This window comes from Lonchura striata, chromosome 2, assembly GCF_050655825.1.
Source record: "Lonchura striata isolate lonStrDom1 chromosome 2, ASM5065582v1, whole genome shotgun sequence".
NCBI classification, from domain to species: Eukaryota; Metazoa; Chordata; class Aves; order Passeriformes; family Estrildidae; genus Lonchura; species Lonchura striata.
The window spans coordinates 111,448,478-111,471,163 of NC_140704.1; the positions used below are offsets into that span (position 1 = coordinate 111,448,478).

Below are 22,686 nucleotides of genomic sequence, written 5' to 3' on the forward strand. Positions count from 1 at the left end.
ACATTTTATGGTATGTGCACCACCAGAGTGCTTACTTTGGCTGTCCAGAATTGCATAGCAAACAGCTAAGTTACTTCTTAGGCTTGAAGTCCACAACAGAGTTAAGAAAATGCTTCTAACATTCAAAAAATGAATATATCTTGAGATACTTTCAGAGTTTATTTTTCATGGAGAAAAACTCTTGTAATGAACACTGAGCCTTAGACTATCAAAACCTGTGTGAGCATAACATGCTGTGTTGTGGAATATTCCCAGGAGAACATATAAACATTTAGGCAAACCTCCAACAGGGGAAAACAATGCTTCTTAACATTTTCAGTCCACACTTCAATTGCTTATGGATGTTTCTCACCTTGAGTATGTGTGACTTGTTTGGCTCCTGTGCCTCTTGAATTCAATCCAAAATAGCAGTTATTGGGCAAAGAAGGACCTGGGAATAGTCAAAGCTGCTTCAGAAGTAAAGTGTTTCAGAGGCCATGTTTTTATTGCTCGATCAAAACCTGCAGTTACACAAATGTTTTTCTTCATATAAGCAACTCATTCTTCTTTCTAGCCCTGTTTCTTCCTCTCTCTTTCTTGAATCTGTTTGCAGGCCCTGTGAGGTGACCTGACTTAAAAACAGCTCTACAATACTCTGCTGAATGCGGCTGAGACAAATGCCCATGAAAGCAGAGACTGATATGATTCTCTTAATAAATGTTGCTCAAGAACATAAAACTAGATTGAGTTAAAATATCTGAAAAATCATTCACTTGCATGCAGTTTTCTGTCAAAAGGGAAATACTTTGTGGAAGCATATAAATTTTGGCAAAAATTAGGTTGAAAGAAGGAGAAATGGAGAGTAAGAGAGAGACAGATCATGTGTCTCTATATATCCAAGTAACAGAATAAAACCATCTCAAATCCCAACTGAAAGTCCTCAAAACAAAATAATGCCTCATCTAACTTGAAGTCACTCACAAAAATAGTGAAGAGACTCATTTCAATCCCACCAAATAAAAAATAAATTTGAAGTTTTGACATTTTACATTAAATAATGGTTCCCCAACCCTCTATATGAGGTACAGTAAAAAGATGTGGGACACTACTCAGAAAAATTTTTCATGGCTTATTCACCTTCTGTGAATAGGCTTATTCTTGTCAACTCCAGAAATCTTTGGTCCAGTTGAAAACATCCCTAACATGATCAGTTGTGTTTCAGTGGTGGGAGACACATATAAGGCAAACTAGTTGTAAAGGTTTGTTATTTCAGTGTGAACCTTTTGTGTCCAACAAGTATCAGTATGCAGAGGTTTTACAGATTTTTTTATTTCTTCTTACTATTGGACTCATTAGTCAATGTTTAATCAGTTACCTGTAAAAATATGCACAGACTTGTATAATATTTGAATACAGAGTAATTACACAGCACCTGATGTATCTGAAGATATTTTGGGAAATCTTTGTATTTATAGGTTAGTTTGACTTAAAGCTGTAAGTTCTTGTACTGAGCTAAAAAACACTGAAGGACAATAATTAACACATGAGACAGCAGGAGCTTGTGGGTCATGAGTAACTTGGGGAGACAACAATAAACAGTGCACTAACTTACCAAAACTCTTGAACAGGCATGAAAGGAGTCATCTGATGATACCAATCATTTGCCAATATTTTTTATAGCTACAGGTTTTATTGTTGTTTGGGGGGCTTTTCTGAATTATTTAAGAGTAATTCATATTTTATTAAATCTTGTCTTTCTTGCTCCCATTCTTGTTGCCATTTCCAAGAGCTGAGCAGCTTTCCTATGGAAAAATTGCAAAGAAGAAATCGAATACAAAGTTTCTTTCACACACCCTTCTACCTGGAGATTTTAACTTTCAGTATCTCCTTGACTTTCCTAAATAATTAGGAAACATATTTATTTATAATAAATTCTGGCACGTCTTTCAGAAACCTGGACCATTTTTTTCCCTTTTCTTTAAAATCCTATTTCCTGCTTTCCAAGCCCATTTCTTATCCTTTTTACTCTGTGTTTCTGTCACAATTTTACAGTTAGCCATTTAAAAATATATAATTAATGTGCCAAAGCACCTGCTAGCCTCATGCATATGCATGAAATAGAATTATGTCCCCTCTGGGACACTGGTGGTGTGACTCTGGGGAAATGGCTAAGTAACCATGACAACATGTCTCCACCACATCTTATTTCCAGTGATAAAAGCATGATTTACCCTATTAAACAAACCATATTACAACTTGCCCACAGCAAGTGGTGTCATCTTTCTGGTAGAGACACCGGGTCAGGAGGGAGAGCAGCCCAAGCCCATCCATCCCTCCAAGCCTCCCCCTCGCTGAAACTGCTTCACGGTTAGGTTGATGGTGAGAGGCAGGATGAGACACACATACAGTACTTCGCATTTCCTTCTTGATAGGTGAGATGAAATGAGGGGAGCAGGATTCATTATCTGCAGGCACCAGCCCAATCCCCAGGACAGCGGTGATGGACGGTGCAGGAGAACCCAAGGGTAGGGCGCAAAGACTGGCGGAACCCCCACACAATGATTCAGACGTTTAAATTAGATAATTTCTTCATCTTCTTTCCTGCTAGTTTGCCAAGGCTGCTAATACTTAGTGAATGCCAGGGAAGGCTACCAGAAGTGGTTTTTCAAAGGCTGCTGCCAAAAAACAATGTTAAATTATTTTTTTATAAGCCTGCCTTTGCTACCGATTAAACTTTATCTTATTTAAAGTAATTTTTAAAATTAAGTGCACTCTTCATTATATATTTTTGATTTACACCTTGCTTAATTAAGGAAAGCACCTTGCTATTACATTATCTATAATAATTTTATAGGAATCTCTCCTCATTGGGTCTTGTCTACTAGCATAATACAATATTTGTTTTATTAGCACTTTGAAGAAGTATTTAAATCAGCCAAACTAATAATTTAAATATTTTAAATATTGCCTTGAAAGTGTTTGCATTAACCCTCTTCTTTCCACCACATACTTAAAGAAAAGTATAAACCTTAATTTGAGTTCTTAATCACTTGAGGGCACAATTTGATTAAGAACAATAAACAGAGAGGTGAAGAAATTAAAACCACAAATGTCTCGGAGAGAAAACAAAACTGGTGTTTAAAGGTCAAGTACAGAGACGTAATTAGTTCTACTTACATGAAGAATTGCAATTAGCTTTATGAATTGCATTTTGAAATTGCCGGGTCCTCTGAATCCTGGGGGTTTCTTGAAACATCAACTGTTAGAAACATGTGATTAGATCAGACTCAGCTAAGAATGAAAAAAGCTAAATCATGTTCAGTGCAAACAACTGCAAGGTGAGGCTGAAGGTACTACCTGGGCTTACCAAAAGGTGACTAGCAAATAATAACCCAGTATTCATCAGATTATTTGCAACCTGACCTATGATTGCTAAGTTCTTAGGCCTGACCCTTTCCAATTCCAAACATAATCTGTACAGGTCTAAGTACCGGGATTCTGCATTTACTGTCAAAGGATGGATTACTTACTCATTTAAAAACACCAAACATGGAGAAGGTGTTGGTTATTCTAGCAAGTTCTTTCAGATCCTGACAGCTGTTCCCAAAAAAACCTCAAGCCCAATGGAAATCTGATTTCTGCTAGAACATGCATTCATGCAACAAAAGTCAGTGTTTGGACTTTAGGGCCTCTTCCAGTGACTTGAATGTTGAATGGTATGGAAGGATTTGACAAGTATTGTTGAGTTTCCAGGTATCCCAATCCTGTCACCTCTCTGGGCTTCCCAAGCAGCATGTTAACTGAGAAGCACAGCTGACCTTTCTTGCAAGGTTATTCAGTTGCCTCTGGATGCCTGTCGAAAAGGCATTACAGATCTACCCTCTTTCTGGTGCTGTATGGGAAAAATGTAGTAGAGGTAGCAGGGTACCCAGATTAGTTGTTTGGAGCTCTGGACTGACCAGATATGTCAGAGCACTGGGTTTGTTGCTCTAGCTCTGATTGGTTTGCTTTTTTGTGTGTGTGTGCAATATAACAGTCTCCTTACCATCCAGAAACAGGCTGTGCTGTGTGTGGAGGGATAAGCAAGACAGAAGAAACCTGAAGTCAAGTTTTATACTACTGCTCAGAATCCCAACTTGAGTAGTGACTTTGTACAAGTAACTTGAAGAACTCTAGAGAGTGTCTGGAGCTTTACGGAATACAATAGAGAAATAAAAGGGGAAAAAAACCCTGTATCTCAGTTTTCCTATCTGTAACATGGGACTAATGCTTACCAACCGACCCATCTCACAAGGGAGATGCAATAATTAATTAGCTAATGTTCCTACAGCACTTTAACTCTGTAAAGTGTAAAATAAATGTTAAGCATTATTGGCACTTAGATTCTACAGTGATTGGTGCCCTACAATTCCCTAAGCCAGACAGCTAGTTATTGCTGCTCAGAGCAACAGTAGCTTACAATACATCCCTGCATTATCAGCTGGTTTCTAGGTGGTTACATGCCAACGTGCCTGTACATACTCTCTCCCACATGTGCCAGATGCCACAAAGGGGAATTCTGAGGTAGAGGATGTGACTGGAAATGGAGCTCCACAGCCACTCTGTAACTCTGCAGTCCTTTTTGCTGTGGTTTTATTTCTTCCTCTCTGAAGCAGGTTATTAGGTAATGACCAGTACCTGAAACCCACTGCCCTGCTGTATAAATACTATTTAATCTAATTTTATCAATTGACTCATTATCATCACTGAAAATATCCAGGATTTCAATTAATTAAATGTCAATTAAACTAATTGGTAAATTGGTAGCGCAATTTGAGAGAAAAAAAGAGCTTTGTCCTGTTTCATTTTGTTGCTATATACTTCTTAGCTAAATTTTATTTCAGTGAACAAGAAGATGGCAGCTTCTAAAATTATGTCTGAGAGATGGATATGTAGGTAATATTGTTTAATATTAACTGCTGCTACATGGGTTCATGAATTCCCATCAGTATCGGTTTTTATGGAGTTCCTTATGCTAAAGTCTGTTTCAACAAAGATAGTGGAAAGAGCCTAGTTGCAGCTCAGTAGTTCAAGAAAGAATTGCAGCTTTGCCCTCTCAGTCACAGCCTGAGAGATCGGTATTGAAGTCTCTGCATTTACACTATATACAATTACAGGATTTTTTCAGGTTAGATTCTTCCTGGTCCTCTGGGTTAAAACTTCCTTATCATGCCCATGTTTCAAAGCCATTCAAAGCACCAGTCAGTTATTTGTAGCCTCATTACTCCATCTGGGTTTTCAGGGCATCTAATACAAACCAGGAGGAGAGTTTCTTATTTTGTTTGCTCTCAAAGAAATCCAAAGCCACACTGTGAATCAATCCAGTAGATGGTAAAATGAGACAACTGAAAACTCGCTAAAAATCTGATTACTACTTTCAACTAAAACAGTAGTGAGATGCAGCCTTAGCCCATGTGGTACTATTCCTGCTGACTTTGTAAGAGACCATGTGGACGATAAGCAACCAAGTAACCCCAGACCACCATGTCAGAGTTTAAGAGTATCTCCCAGAGCAAACATCATTTAATTCCTTCACACTTTCTGGTACTGTTTCTGTAGGCATCCTCTACTTGGCTTTGTCAACCACAGGATACTGGGCTAGAGAGACATTCTGTTTGAGCCAGCCAAGATGTATTTATACAGTGTTCTGCTTGATCCAGATATATAAAGAGGGTTCAAATATTCATACACACACATTGGGGATAATTCCAGCACTCTACCACTCTACTATGGGATATTGTTAGTGTTATTTAACTAATAGCATGCATCGGAATTGTGATTGGCATCCATAAGGACTGGAGGAATGTGGGTGGAAAATCAGAGTCCCAAATTTGACTTTGGATCCTAGAAGCTATTTCATATTGAGATCTCACTGTAATAAATACTTAAAAGCTCATAAAATTTTGTCATGATAGAGGTGAAAAGCATCTCATTTATGTATTATTAATGTATACTCACTCAGCTTGTTAATTTAATTAGTGAACTGGATAAAATTGTCTCTTTTTGTGATCTTCCTATGAAAGCAAGAAAATGTACTTTGTGTAAGACTAGCTGGTTATCACCAACATTGTACCACTTCACTTCTAAAGTTCCTGAGAGTCAATGATTAAATTTATCTTTGATTGTTTGGTATTCAACCACTGGATAACACCTAGTGCAAAAAAACCCAAAAATATAAAATGTTTTTTTGCTGGAGTAAAAATCAATTACTCAGTGTTTTTGTCTTGCTTTGTTTCAGATTAACAGATCCCTTCAAAAATTTTCTGAGCTTTAAGGCATGTCATAAGCAATTTCTGTTCTTGTTTTGCCACTGCCCACAGAGAGGATGCTTGAAAGTCGATACTATCTCTTTGCAAAACCCTTCCTCACATCAAAATCTATGATACTGATCTTTGCAAGTTTCTCTCAGAAACTGTCAGCAGCCTGAGTATATCTCTATTGCAGTTTTCTTGAACTTTGGGGTTAATGCTAATTTATGAACTTGGAGCATAAGGAACTAGACTATACATACATTTTGTATTGTTCTTTTTTATAAATCCATGAATTAATATTCAACATATTTCTTGGTTTGTAAAGTATCTCACTTTGTCACCGAGTCCAGGATATTTTAAAACCCATCTAAGATGTTATTTTTTCTTTTTCCCTTTTTAGCAAAAACCTTTGTTTTACTCTCTTCAGAAACCAAAGTATGATAAGGAAGAAAACGGAATATATATTTTTATATGCTTTAAGTGTTGATGTTGTTTAGATGGTTTAAATGGGAGATACACAGAGTTTCTTTGTGAAAGACAAGAACTTTATCAGGTATACTGTATTCAAAAAATTACAGGGAGATAACTGAAACCAGAAAAATGCATAAATATTAATGGGAACATATTCTCTTCTTCCCATCCATTTATAACCCCCTTTACAATTTAATTATCAATGCAAAGCATTTAAAGTAATAGAGATTTTTATTACTAATTTATGTCTGTAAATCAAAAACAGCAATTTTAAAGACTATTATATCCAAATGAATTTAAGTACTCAGCACAGTGAGTGACTTGGTGACATTTTCCAGTGCAAAGCTGCCCTGCTTTACATCTAAACAATAAAAACACACATACAAAAACTAAACAGCAAGTGCATAATTTATTCTTATTTTTTAAGTTTCAGTTAAGTTGTTGGATTGCATCACTAAGGAAGAAACATGGAGCTATGTTAATGTGAGTTAGGTTCAGGGAAATGAAAACTGGATATAAAGCAAAAGGCACTCTAGTCCTAAGTCTTGGTAGCCCTCATTCTGTAGGAATATGAACAACAGTTTCTTTTAATCTCCATTTGATGACCATTGGTGTTAAGAAGACAAATTTATGAGAGCTGCTGAAAGCATCCTGGCGAGTACCCAGTATGGTGCTGGAGCTGTGTGCTCCTCTCCGACACCTCCACACCCCCACAGCACATGCACATGGCCTGGTGGCCTGGATGGGCCCTTGACACCCTGTGGCACGTAGTCCTCTCACTCCTTTGTCACCTGCTCCAAGCACTGTAACAGGAGCACGGATGGATATTGTGGGGAACAACATGCGAGATCACAGCAATTCTGCCTTCCTGAAAGCTTAAGGGAAAAGTTTCCTGACACAGCTACACAAAGAAATCCACTCACTGAAGCCTCTCCTTAAACAGGCATTCCCAGTCCATGGAGTTCAGCACTAACAGGATTGAGCAGCCCCTGGAGCAGCAAAATGCTCTACCAGGTTCTGGAGGCCACTGTCAGGAACCTGGGGGAAGTCTCCTGACCTTTGCACGGTGGCATCCTGGCAGCTGCTTTGACAACCGTTCTTGAGGAGCCATGGCGCTCCTAAGGGACAGATGCTGAAATCCTGCCCAATCTGCCACACACCTAATCCAGACAAGTCCTTTGTGAATGAAATTAAAATTATGATTGAGGAAGAACAAGAGAAGAGTCCTGGGATGACTTTATGATGCTTCTATCCCCAGTCATTTGTTCTGTTTATGCTGGATATGAAGTTCTGCACCTTTAAGGCTGGTTCTGAGAGCGAAGGGGGAGAGAAGGGGTGTGCAGTTTGTTTGCAGAAACTGCACTTGCTCCCCCTCATCCTTCACATGGACTGTGTTGTCTGCAGCACATACAGTGGAGGAGAGCTCTCCTTTGCTTTTAGTTAGTTTTTTTTAGCTAGCTGGGGCAGAGAAATTCCCTGGACTGCGGATTTTCTTTTTCTTGGAACCATTCAAGCCTGCTCTGGAGTGAAAACCTGGGAATAAACCAGAGAGCTCACACCTGTGGCCCACCTGAGCCAGGACACAGCATTTTCCAGCACAGGAGGGACTGATAAGAGACTGAGAAAGCTGAGCTACACTCCATGGAAAGGACTCTCTCTGAATTTGCTATCTCTTCAGAACAGTGAGAGGTTCCATTGTTTAATATTATTCATTTTACCCTGTTTGTGAATAGTTTGCTTGTTAAATGAACAGTTTTTTCCACTTTTCTCAAAGGAGGCTTATGTCTCCTGAACTGGCTTGAATTTGCTTTTAGAGGGACCCCTTCAGAGGTTTCCTCCGAGATTTGTCCCAAGCCAGGACAGGAAGCAACTTTCTTCAAAGTAAAACATTGACAACAAATTTGAAGAGACTGAGATTATATTACAATACTATCAGGTACTGAAGGTGTAGACTAGCTTAGAAACAAATAAGGGCTTCTCAAAGCAGTTGTTTTGTATTTACAGAATGTTTCTCATTCTAGAAAATGAAAGCATTATAACTTAATAAAGAGCTCTGTAAAGAAAGATCTGTTTTTCCCAGAACTAAAGGAAATCATATGTACCTACTGATTAAGAATTACAGTAACAGAGAATGATTTAAGACTGGAGGCTTTTTATCCTTCTTTTTTGGCACTGCCAGGTGAAATTAGGGTCAAGCAAAATGTAACTTCCTAAACTGGAATTCATCCAGGACACATCCCTTACCCTTTTTTGTGCTGCACCAAGCAAAGGGGAATAAAAATGACCAGGCTGCTTCAATACTTTGCAATAAATGTGTTCTAATATTTACAATAAATCATATTGTATCAATAGAAACATAGTTATGTTTGCACCACATTGCTTCCCATTTTTCATCTAAAATCTCAGTACCCTAAGTTTAACACATCTCCTTTGTCTTGTGCAGAGTTTGGCCAATATTAGAATTCTAGTGAAATCCAGAAAAAAATCTCCATGATCTTCAGATAACAGAGTAATTCCATCTGATAACAGTATTTCATAGATATTGAAAACATAGATCATTTATTTTGGTGACTGTTGCAGAGATTCCATTCTAAGGGCCTAGCAGATAATAAACAATAATTTCTTTATGTTACTTACAAAAGAAGTTTCACGTTGAACATACATCAAAGTCAGTTGCTGAGGGCATTATATATAATATGCTAAATCTGTAACAGATGGGCTATACAAGAGGCTGAAAAAGTGCTTGATTAGAGCTGTGCCTCTATTGCTCTACAAAACTTCCAGATGCCATCATGTTGTTAATAATCTGGGGATCTCTCTTCACCATATTGGACCTGCTTGTCAGCTCTGCCCAATTAGCAAAGATAGCTCCAAGGTACGAGCACAATTCCTAGGGCGGCGATTTTCAACATTTTTCAATTTGTGGACCCTTAAGGATTTATCACTGAAGATGTGGATCTCTGCTCAGCAAATGAAAACCTATTGGCAGTGGGCATGCTGGTTTTGCTTACCCTTCCTAGTCCCCAAAGTAGGAGTGCTGGGACCCAGAGGAGTCTGCAAGCACACCAGACTGAAAAAGACTGTCTTAGGATAACATGTTTCTCATCAAGAGGCTTATGTTTTTCTTGGGTCTTCTTAGCTGAGACTTGAAATTTTCTGCCACATGAGAGAAGTCGTTAGTCCTAAAAAATCAAAGCATGTAAAGAAAACCAAGCAAGCCCTCTCAAAAATGTTTGGGAATAATATGCTCAAGTTATAAATTGTGGGGGTTTATTTTTTCTTTGACCACAGGAAACTTACAGCTTCATTTAATATTTTGAAATCATTTTTAGAATGTTCATATATTGAAAACATAATAAATACCACTACCTCAGCAGAACTGCCATTTAAATCAAATTACCTTTACTAATTAGGGGGGAAAAAAGAAGGCATCTCAGTATCAGGAATAATTTGTGCTTATAGAACTTCATACTTCAGGTGATATACTCTGCCTGAGAGATAGCTAAGGAAGCAATGTACCCATCAAAATGGAAAATCAACCATGGCTACTAAATTTTTCAATTCACAAAGATTTTTTTTTAAAAATACCCAATTTGCCCAGAGGACTTTTAAGTCTTCAGATGAAACTGAAGTCATTATATTCAAATGAGTGAGTATATAGAGTTAGCCAGTGATACTGAAATGATTTCTAGTTGGGTAGCTGAAAATAATGGATGGAAATATGCTTGTCATAACACAGTACCTGAGCAGTCACGTTTAATTTATGTTTGCCAAGACTCTCAGGCTGCTTCTCTTTTTGACAGCTGAGACTATGCAGTCGTTTATCTACTGGCAGGGAAAACTTTCTAGGATCAGATGATAAGAGAAGAGCCATGCCAGTTGGATGCAACCTCTGTCACCCTGCCATATCACAGGTACACCCACATCTGCCAGGAGCTCTTCAGCCTTCTTCTCCCTCAGAGGCATCACATGCAATGTGCAGCTGGTTGGCAACACACTGTGACCTGACAAGGTGTGGTGTTTGGTTGTGGAGGCAGGGAAGAGAGGCAGGGAGAGGCAAGGAAAGGCAGGGAGAGGCAGTTCCTGCTGCACATTTTCTGGAGACACAGGAGCAGTTAGAGGGAAAGCATGCATCTGCGTGAGCCTTGGTTTCAGTGCTTGGGCCTTTATGGGTTTTATGGCTGCATGATAGCATAATGATGCTGTAAATCATGCATAAAGGTCCTCTGGAGAATTTACCTTATGTAAGGAATTTTGCAGGCTGGGTAAAGACACTTCCATCAGGCTTTGGCATATGCAACAGGAGAAAACAGACGGAACAGCGTGACTGGTAAGCCTTGGCCGATGGCTGTTGTTGTTCAAATGAGTCCTCAGGAATGCGGGCTCAGTTGGAGCACTGCAGAGCCAGTCTCAAGATGAATTCTTGCCAAGGATCTCCAGTAGCCTAAGAATATGGTGCAGAGGCAGCTTAGAGTGATTATTAACTTCTCTCCTCATTCTGCCCTTGATCATTGTGCTGAGTCCAGGAAAGGGGGAAAGGAGAATTAGGAAATCTCTGCTTCCATACATGTGAGTTAATAATGATTTGTCCATGAGGTTAAACAGTGCAGGAAATGGTGATCAATATTGGATGGTTGTACCTTAAAAGTGCAAAGGCCATTTGTGCATTCTGGCCTGCCATGGACGGGACTAGAGCACCATCAATAATTGATTCGTAAACTATGCTTCTTATTCCCAAATGTTACAGGAAGTAAATACAAATTAAAGCTAATTTCTAGGTAGCAAAAAATTCTTTATTTAGCTTGCATTTGTTCTTTCTAAAATGCAGCTGATATTTCTTTTAATTCTGAGGTTCTGCCTACATCACCTGAACATATTAGCTGTTCTTAATAAATGTATATCCCTAGTAAGGGCGGGGGGGCATAGATTCAGGCTGCACTGTCTCTGTAGATTATCCATATCATCTGACCATGGCAGGAAGAAAACACCAGTGCATCCCACAGCAGCATTTCCAGCAAATACAAACTTTCTACTGACACCCCATTACAAGCTAGATTTCCACTCCTTATGCCAGTTGCCAAACATTTAATCCATACACCTTCAGCAAGTAAGCTTCCACTTTTGACTTTTGATATTAATACATCATGCTAACAAAATTTAAAATCCTTATTTTTTTCTTTTTTTTTTTTTTCTTTTTCAATAGAAGTTGTTCTTGAACTTGGCATGGATTTTCAGCTAATGATGCTTTCTTCAGGGAGAGAAACAGAGTACAGGCTTGGTTACTTCCTGAGCCATCCATCATTTTGATAGTGAGACCTGGCCTAAGTCTTCCTTCTTCAAGACATTAATTTTCCACCTGCCTTTTTTTGCTCAGAGCAGGCCCAATCCTTCTTTTTTGGAAGTCAATGGCAAAAATCCCACTAATTTCAGTGGATTAGTTCCAGTATCTCAATTTACATGTGATTAACAGTAATTTCGTCTACTTAGTGCTAAAAAATTCATAATCAAATTTACAATAAGCTGTGCACTGATTTTCTAGGGATCCCAGCTTATTTCATAGGCTTCTAATTTCAGTGTTTAATCACTTTTTGGTTCTAGCCCAATATGCATCAACTGAGCAAGGAATACATTCCTAAAAGCTCCCCACAAAGTTGCTGGTTTTGTAGCTGATGGAATACTAATTTGCAGGATTTCTTTAATGCTGAAGTGCTAGAGTAGCTCTGCTTGTCAGACAGACAGTCATCTTCCAAACACTTACTAGACTGAAAGCCTTTTTATACTTTATTTGCATTAGCTGAAGTGAATGGGGCATGCCATTCAAAGTTACTTTATGAGCATAGGACAAATGTGAAGCCTGCATTTAAAACGCATGGAGTTGTCCTTCTAAAGAAGACACTTGCTTAAATTGAGAGGAGATTTATATTAGTTAATCTAAACCCACTGACCTGGAATGGTCATGCTGCCATCTTGGGCCATCCTAGTTCAAACAGTCAATCAGTCAGCCAGGGATGATCCCTATAAGAGTCCCGTTTGCAGTCAAAATAGACCCCAAAAACCATAAACAAGAAGCTACACAGACCTGCCTTGGTCTGCAAGGTGCCCAGCAGAGTACACACCTGAGTGCTAGTGCTGTGAGCCATTTCCTCACAATCTTCCTGGTAGTGGAGGATTAACAGCACTTCAAAGGATAAAATCACCAGGGGGTGATTTAAAAAAGATGTGACTGAGTCTGGTGCTCATTAAAATGAGGGACTAATTGCAGTGGTTCAACTCCAGTCAGGAGTGCCTGAGCAGGTGTTGTGTGTGCTTCCCCAGGCAGCTCATGCAATGCACCTGCACAAAAACTGCCATCCTGGTCTTGTTCTCTGTGGATTTATTCTGTGAGAAAGATCGCTATTAAGTGTTTGGCATCCTTTAGGGTAGGCTCTTCAGAGAGCCTTTTCAGAAAAAGACATCCATTGTCCTACAACAGATTTGTTTTGCTCCAAATATGATTTGGACATAGGTTTGCATAAGTGAAATGCTACTGCATAAAGATAAGCAGTGAGCTGTATCATTAAAGGCCTGTTTGTGTTAAAAGGTGAAGGACCTAGACTCTCATCTCAATTTTGGCATTTTGGCCTTCCCAAGCCTAACCAGTCCCTCCTTTCCCAGCACTGTTCTCTGCTGGTGGCCTTCAGGGCTGCCATTTGCAAGAAGCACCACGGAAATAGCAAGAAACTTTGCAAGTTGAGGGTTTTTTCATATGCTTGCCTGGCTAAATACATAATTTGATACTTATTCTTTAATTTATGATAGTGAAAAAGCTATATCAAGCCCTCCATAGCCGAGCCCATTTCTGTGACTCTTTCTGATCGCTTTATCAAATGGAACCCTTTCTTTGAGCTGTTAGCTAAATGTCGCGTGAAGTTCTGAGAACAAATTGTGCTGCTTTGGGACATTAACTTCACATTAATTTGGCTAATCACTTCTACTTGATAGAAGTTTGTTTGAAAAACAGGATACTTCAGCTGCAGTGAAACCTGCATGAAAAGTCATGTAGTAACAGCCATCCTCTTTGGTTGCGGGCAGTAAATTTGCAGGATGAGCAAATCCAGAGTCAAAGATGAAAATGCACAGAAAGTCTTTTTGTGGGTGGCTCTGCATAACAGAATGGAGATCTGGATCAGAAGGAATTAGTAAAAAATTATCCAACGGAAAGGAATTAAAGCTTCAGCTAGGCTCAGCCCTTGTTAGCATGTTTTATTCTGCCCACGGACAAAAACATGTGCAGCATTGCCAAATTTTTTAATCAATTCCACAGCAGTTGTTGTCTGTTTTCTTGCATCCCAGTCCCTGAAGTCAATAGATTTGTGTGAGAGGTCTCCTTTCCTCTCTTCCTTCCTCCTGTCCAGCAATCTGTAATGCTATTGGGAAAAGCCCGGGAGACCCTGGCCCCTGGTGTTTCCAGAACCATAGGGCATGAAGAATATGCTAGTTTTAATATCCTGGGATTTTACTGCTAATCTCATGATTAATAAGTGTTCAACATGTAATTTCTGAGTATTGAGAGTTCCCTCTCCTGGCAAAAGAGATGGTGGGCAGGGGCACCAGGATCTGGGAAGGTGATACCCAGCAGCTGCAGCCCTTAGCACATGGTGGGTACCACTTCTAGTTAACTCCCCACTCATTATACAGGAGAGGCAAGTGTGGCTGGAAGGACTGGTTGCTCTGTATTTGTGTATGCAACCAGTTATGTACCGTGCTTCACCTCCCACACTTATCCAGACAGCTATGGTGATAGATGAGACCATCCAGTGGGAGACAGCTGCAAGCATGGAGTAGAAGAAGCATACTACTGTACCCAGAGCTTTCAGGCTGCAGAAGTAACAGTTTCCCAAAAGGCATGAGAACAGCAGATGATACTGCCTTGCTCTATTCCCCTGGTCAACACAAGGAAAAGAAAACACCAGCAACATTTCTGCTGAGGTGATCTCCCCTGAGTTCCAGTTCCCATGCTTAGCTCTCATGCTTGGTAAACATATTTCTTAATAGGAAAGATGCTACATGGTATGGCAGATGTACCTAGGGAGGAAAGGTGAGAGGCTCTGACCAAACCCAATAGGTAACTTATCTAAGGAACTCCACGAGCTAGAACCAACTGGGACAGTGTCAAATCTCAAGGCAAAACAAGAAAATCAAGGGGCTTCCTGGAGGTGACTCCATCCTAGAAGACAGCCCAAGGACTTCAGTAGGCTCAGCTGGAGACAAAAAAATCCTTCCCCCTCAGGATATAAGGGGCAGACAGTGTTCCCTGCTCTCTGCTCTGCAGTGGCAGGTAGAAGGTAAGCCATGGAGGAACTACAGCAAATGTAGATAAAACTGAGGAGACTAGACCCCAAGAGAACTGAGCCAAGGTCGAAACATTTTTAGAAATGTGGGGCATGGGAGAAATTCAGCTTCAACATGTTTTTATTTTACTCAGGGCACTTCTAAGGTCTGCAATACAGAACTTCAACTACCACTCCAAGGGTTTGGCACTTTTGCCTTTTTTCTGATAGTATTTACTTGCTGAATGGACTAGACACTGCTGTCATGTTTAGGAAAGGTCTGTGGGTCTCCATCCATTTTCAGCTGGTTTCTCTTGCAGATCACAGAGGGTTGCCAGTTATGATTCATCCTCAGAAATATGCCTTGCCCTCATGCAACATGCTTTCCTTCGAAAAGCCTCTACTTACAACTAAACCTGATTTAGCAGTCCTTCCTGCAGAGAGACAAGCAGACTTCTGCTACCAAGCTAGGAGCCAACCAGCCCAGTCTACTGCTTGAAGCAGGAGCCTGCATTCGGAGCACAGCCAATGATAGCAGCATCTACAGAGTATCATCCGACATCTTTTAGAAGTGCCAGGGCAAGGCTCAGGGTTGTGATTAGCATATGCTAATGACTGATTATAATATGTAAATGACACACTGGGTCAGAACTGCACACCCATTCAAACTAATGAACTGTGCACTTTTTTGTAAGTGGCACCAATAATTGGGCGCATCATTTTTCTGTTGCTGCTAGGCAGAGAATAAGGAAGCCATCTGTAACGACAGGCCAATGTTTGCAGCAATCCCGTTGAGAAGTAAAGGCAAGGACTGCTAATTTCCAAGTGTCCAGCAGGGAACCAGTACACATGCCTCCAGTCACCATCGTCACAATCCTTAGTATCTGAGCATGTAATTATATGGTCATATTTTTAGAAGAGATCAGCATTAAAGATAACTGTTGAAAACTCCTGGCCAGAGCAGCATGCAGAGATCTATTTGAGCACCTACTGCCTAAAGTGCAGAACACCTGGGTTTTGAAAATGCAGTTGTATGTGACCTTGCTGTAATGAAGAAAATATTAATATCTCATTTGTGAGATCTGCTCTTCCCTCTCAAAAATAAATTCTCCTGTAAAGTTGCATCATTCTCTCTGAAGTAGGCAAGTACACAGTTTAATATCAGAATGGATAGACTGTGAAACTTGCCAAAACTGATTTATTTCAACCCTCACTATTTACTTATTCTCTCTCTTAATTAAAATTCTTACTCAGAATCTTTATCAAGAATAAATTAGTAAACAGTGATTCAAATATGAGGGGTTTTTTTGTAAAAATCAGATACATTTTACAAAGGGATATGATTATTCTTTTATCCTAATTTTAGATATGGGAACAAAGAACTGAAATAATTTGTGTTAAATGTCACACGGTAGACAGTCACCAGAGCTTGCAATAGAATGGAAATTGCCTGGCTCTCTATCTCTCCTGGAGATATTGCCCACAATAGCAGCAGAAGTATGGTGGAGTGACGTGATCAGACTCCAAAGCTGACAGTGTACAAGGCAGATCTTTATACGCCTCAGGTTCCAGGCAGTATTGGTGCAGGATATCCCAGACAGAAGCCCAAACTGGTAACTTCCCATAGCTTTACACTGTGCCACATGGACTTGCTTATTCATCTTTTTGATGGTTCACAAATTCCTGCAGCAGGTTCTGGGTTTTGGTGTAGACAAATCTCATCCTTATTAAGACATCCCACTGATGTCACTTTTGGAATTAGCTCTTCCATGCAGTGATTTTCAGACTCTCCTAGTTTGTTGTCTCTGTTGTTCAAACTACATATTTATATAAAGTCATCTGTGTCCAATCTTGTCTCTTTTTCATTTTTTCCATTCTGGGGTGGCATTTTGGGGACACAAGCATGCCATAATGCCTTTTCTATTACAACTAATTTAGAAAGCTCATTAAAAACATCTATTAGTCCTAATTCATCTGTTCACATAGTAATTCTGACAGTGAAGGTATTTCCCTTCTGGCAATTTTATTAAGTGCAAGGAAGATATCAGCACTGAGTTTCACTGCTTCTAAGTCATCCTAGAACACAGGATGTGCACATCATCTTCAATAGCCTCATGCTTATTTGACTCAGATTGGTTGCTCAGAGTCCCCTTGTGGGTGGAAAGGTCAATAATGAGGCATAAGGGGAAAAAAAAGTCTATTTTAACAAAACTGACCTAGTATAGCATTCCCAGAAAAACTCCATCAGAGGATATCTAGCAGGCTTTTGGGTAACCAACAGTGAAAGGAAAGGGCAGCAAATTAACTGTTGTGATTTACTAAGTGGAAAGGCAGTCCTGTATCAGTGGGAAAACCCAGCAAATCTGATAGCAATCTGCAGATGGCAGTGTTAGACCCTTTGCATATGAGTTTTTGACATCATTTTTGATGTCAATAGTAATATCAAAGAGATCAGGATTGGGCCAGAGACTCTTATTCAATATCTCTGGACACTCAGTCTCAATATAACATTACATAAAACATCTCATGTTCCCAAAATCTAAATACATAATTTGTGACTGATTATATGTGTTTGCAGCTGGCAGTGAAGGGTGATATATTGTTAATGTCTTTGTGTAAATGTTGGATGAATAGCTATCAAAACTCTACCATCTATATTGGTATTCATATAGCATAGTCTAAAAATATTTCAATCTCTCTCACTCACTCCCTCACTACCCTCTAAAACTACAGGTTTTACTGTTTTCCACATCATTTGAATTTTTATTACATCTAAATAATAAAATGCATTATTAGGATCAATCTAAATCCACGGTATTTGCAGTTTTAGGATTTTCTCCACAGATTTGACTCTGCTTTCCAGAATCTAAGCCTTCCCTTTACAGAACTGAACTTGCTCTTGCCTTTCTGGTTGCAAAGGTGCCTTGGCAAGATTTAAATGCTGTACCTCTCCAATATATGGCTTAGTGCTGAGCAGAGACAGATTGAACTCAAACTTTCAAGCCACGTTCCATTTATAAAATGAAGTCTAATAAAAAAAAGCTTATTTGGCTGCAGATAGGGTAGTCATGCTAGCAATTATATTTCAAACTCTTTATAACATTTATAGGGCTTATTTAAAATAAAACTAATAGAAAATGAATGTGATATATGCATTATTTTCCAGTTGCAATGAATTTGAATAATATGTAATAATGTATCTAAAAATAATTGCTGCTCTTGATCATAGGCTTTGCTTCAGTGCTATCTGCTTAAATGACCCTAAGTCATACAGTACTTTTTAGTGTCTCTTCCCATTTCTTAAAAATTGAATTGCTCTTGCTAAATGAGTGGTGGCTGTCTCTATTCCCTCCCCACAGACCAGAGAGGATGAGAAAGGAAATATTATCTTGCTTCTATTTCAGAACATGTAGCTAGCTTTAGAGATCTTCTTGACTATCTACCTAGGAAATTTCCTGATCAGAAAGGCTGTGCTGCACCTGTCTGGGTGTAAGATCCATGTGACTTGGAAATGGTGTCCAAGTCATTCAATTCACCAAGAGCAGCTTGGGAGATGCAAGGAACCATCTCCCCAGGGTCAAAACTACCCTGCCACTTCTCCAGCAGGGACCAGAGGAGCACAGTCAATTATCCAGTACCACCATAGGGTCATCAGCCCCTGGCCACATGCTCACTGGTCTGTCATTGCAAACAAGATGAAATCTTTTTGCTTCTTGGAGAAAGGAATTTGCTGCCATGGTGTGCCTGAATGACCCATCTGTGGGCTCTGCCTGTGGCTCTGGGGGTCCCAGCAGTTGGCGTGATGTCAGTGACTGGCAGTCAGTGGAAAAGCACTGCAACCCCCAGGCCTTTGGCATCCAGCCCCACATCTCATCTGAGTCCTGCAGTGTCCAGTACAAGCAATGGCAACTAGAGAAGACATTACCATCTATTCTGCTAAGATGCAGAAGCTGACATTTTGCAGGGTGTCTTAAGAACAGAAGGGAGCTACAGGAAGAGCACATACCCCATTCTCTGTTCAGACATCAAATGTATGGAGGCATCCCATCTCACAGATGCAGCTCAGCCAAGTGATATGGAGCCAGCTGCCGTGACAGGCAAGGGTCACACAGCAAGAGAAAGAGGACCAAAGCTCCCATGGACTTCTTGATAGCTCAAAGCCTGAGAAGAACCCTGGAGGCAAAAGGCATGATTTCTCCAAGGACAACATTATAGGACAGTTCAAAGATTCTTAAACTCATGAGACTGGGTACTGGTAGAATTCAGCCACGCCAGCAGAGTCTTCTTCTAACAAACTTACCCTAAGTGTCATAATCCAGGGACTTTGTGTATCCCTCATGGTCTCTACTGAGAGAAGTAAAGCACAACCTCTTCTCCACAGCCTATCAGGGTTCACCCACATTTCAATGTCCCGGGTCCCCTGAGAGCTTCAGGCAGATGTCTGCTTACATCCAGGAGCTTTCAAGTTGCCTTACAATCTTTTAAAAAGCTTTGTCTTAAAACTTTTACTATGGCATGTGTGAAGTGTAGACCTGAATTTGCGTTTTTCATTTGGGAAGAGAGAGAAGCCAGAGGTTCAACCACCATGCTCCAGAGCTGTGGAGCTTGCCTTGCAAGAAGCTACACCTGGGACCTTCAGGAAGGCAGTCCCCAAAGATCCACATAAAGCCTGGAGGCCTGGCAGAACCCATTCATCCATAGTGTTGGTTTCATACCAGACTACTACTCTTGGCAGTAAAGTGTGCTGTGTATTTAAAAGGTAGGTTTTATTTGTTGAAAAGATTAAACATTTGTAAAATGTTTGACAAATCAAACCTTGATTCAAATAAAGATAAGATGGCAAAAACACTGCATTTATTCAATGCTTGGATGTCAAAAGGCAGTTTAGCTCCAAAAATACTCCAAATCCACACCTTACTGGTTTTCTTTGCAGCAGATTCCAAGGACTCCTAAGTGCTACTACGAAATGATGCAAAGTGAATTGTTAACCCACAGAGCTCACAAGTCAGAGCATGAGCAATAATAAACAATCAAATAGACAGGCGAAGAGTAGAAAGACAACTGGTTAAAGACAGCAGAGTTCCAGAAAACATTAATTACAGAGGTATTGATGTTCACAGCAGGCTGCCATCTCTGCCAACTCTGTTTCTCATGATTCGTGGCAGAGAAGCGGGGTCAGTTTTACCCCTTATTTATCACTGATTTAGCATGAAGTACATATTAAAAGGAATTTTTACCATGGGCCCTGGCTTCACTTAAGTGAGAGATACCAAGCAGTCTTGAGATCTATTAAGTACAAAAAAACCACAGATGTTTTCACTGGACATAGAGTGCAAATTATCCATTCTGAGTCTCAAGGAAGGTAAGCTTAGCTAGTTAAATAACCCAGATATCAGCTGGGTTTTCTGAAGTTACATTGCATGGGCCAAAACCTGAAAATTCATCAGAATACCCATATACCAGAGTACTTAGGTGGCTGGTTAAATCAAAAAGTCATTTACATTTTTAACATTTACTGTAGAATGTTGGAGTACTACCTTCTGCAGTAAAAAGAAACTGGGGGAAAATGCACAGAACTCCTGTTTTCTGGGAAAAGCCATAACAGCATCCAGTTGCTTTTTCCCGGTACAGGTTTTGCAGTGTGTACTAATTCTGAGAAAATATGATTTGGACAGTTTTGATACTGTTCATTTCTTTGTTTTACAGTATGACTGTGGGAAATAATCAGGTAATAAATACATTGACTAGTCATGGTTCTTGCCATCCGTACAAAGTTTGCTTCATTTTTCCCTCTTTACTGGTTAAATCCCACCAGCTTATTCCAGTCAGTCAAGGCTTATGTGAAATAGTGATCCAGTCAGCCTCAGGCTAAGTAAAGCAGTGTTTTGGCCCTGTATAACTTTGGCTGTATTGTGTCACCTGTGATATTCTCCAACCAAGAGAGGATTGCAGAGCTATTGAGAAGTGGAACAGGGGCTCGTCCCACCACGGCAGCCTGCTTCCTGAGAAGCTAGCAGCTCTAGACAAGCTGAAAGTGAAATTTTAGTATGGCCTTGGCAGTGCTCCATTGGCATGTCCCCAGATTTACACTACTGTAACCAAGATCAGTGCCTGTGCCAGCATCTGTATTATATTAAAGATAAATTGGACAAGATGTGCTCATATCTGAACTGAACTCAGCAAATAAAAAATGAACTTAACAAAATAAAATCAGATGGTCTGACTCATCCTCTTTTGAGATATCCTGATAAAATATGGCTGTTCCAAAAGCTCTGATGTGATCTTAATAAAAGATGACACTGTGAAAAAGGTGGGGGGAAAGCACGGCAGGCGGGAAACTTGACAAAAAGAAGTTTTCACTGTGCCTGGATCCCAGCTCATATAAATGGAAATAGATGAGAAACCTCAGCTTCCTTCATTGACATATGCAGCATAAAATCACTGCATAGGCAGAACACTGTGAGCATGCCCAGTAGGTAGGCATATAATTTCTTGTTCAAAATACCAAAATGCACCAGTTTAACTGTAAGAATGAGGACATGATATGAAACAGGCATGAGCCAAAGTACAAAACAGGAGGGATGACTGGAGACCACCTCCTCCTACTTCCAAAAAAGCCGCCTAATCATTAGCCTGGGGAGTCATGCTTTCACTCGCCTTTTCTCCTTTTCTCAGTGAATTCAAACCATTTTTCTGCACAGTGGTGCAGCTTCATGAGGAGTGGTAAAGCATTCCCAGAAAAATCTATAGTCTAATGACTAGAAGTGTGTTTGAATTCTTTCCAAAGAGGATAGAAACTGAGTGTGGATTTCCTGCTTTCCAAACCCTAGGCTGATGCAAGATAGAAATGGTGATGGCTCCTTTTCCACAAGTTTTTTAAAACACAGGGAGGCCTTCAGAGAGTTTTGCAAGGAACTTGGTCTGTCCAGGCTGCAGTAGGCATGCTCTGAGACCATCTCCAAAGCCCATCAAGGGGCTGATGTGTCCTGTTGTTTGATCATTACTATGAAGGAAGGGGTTGAGCAGACGATTTGTTTTCATATCTTGATGGACTGAAGCAATGTAGTTAAGAGGGAGAGAATATGAGCATAATAGTAAAGGTGGAATCATCTACTTCAGAACTACAGAAAGTAACTTTGGATGCCAGGTAAAGGAGCAATCACAGCTCTACACCCATATCCCACAGTGTCTTATTTAACTGTCTACTTGCCGAGTGTTTGGCCATCCAAACATTTAAATAGCAACATTCCTTCATCTGTCTTATTTTATATACCTGTGTGTCATCTGTACGGGTTGTGTCCTCACCTCTGGGCCCACTGTGTCCCTCTCTGCTCAGAGTGGACAGTCTCTCCTGCATGCACTTCTCCATGTGCATGCAGGAGAGTGCATGCAGGAGAGACTGTCCACTCTGACAGTGTGGACAGTCCCATGGACATCAAGCCCAGGAGCAGCAGCCAGAGTGAGACCACAATGTCCTTAAAATCATTCTATTCTATGGAAGCTGAGGATGCACACAACACACAGGAAAAGGATGCACTCTACAGATGGCCATGGATGAGATCAGATGCAGCCAGAGAATCCAAAGGATCAGTCAAATGGTTTCACATGGAACTTTCTCTCCAATGGCACTTACAGCC

The 22,686-nt window shown here is 40.1% G+C and overlaps 1 long non-coding RNA gene across 1 annotated transcript; it reads right to left on the reverse strand.

The window, feature by feature from the left end:
* Positions 1–1,217: 1,217 nt before the first annotated feature.
* On the reverse strand, positions 1,218–22,398 carry LOC146768371 (uncharacterized). Its single transcript, XR_014952881.1, has 2 exons — positions 12,686–22,398; positions 1,218–11,184 (listed from the first exon to the last, which is right to left on the reverse strand). It is a non-coding gene; the product is annotated as an uncharacterized LOC146768371 (long non-coding RNA).
* Positions 22,399–22,686: the final 288 nt, after the last annotated feature.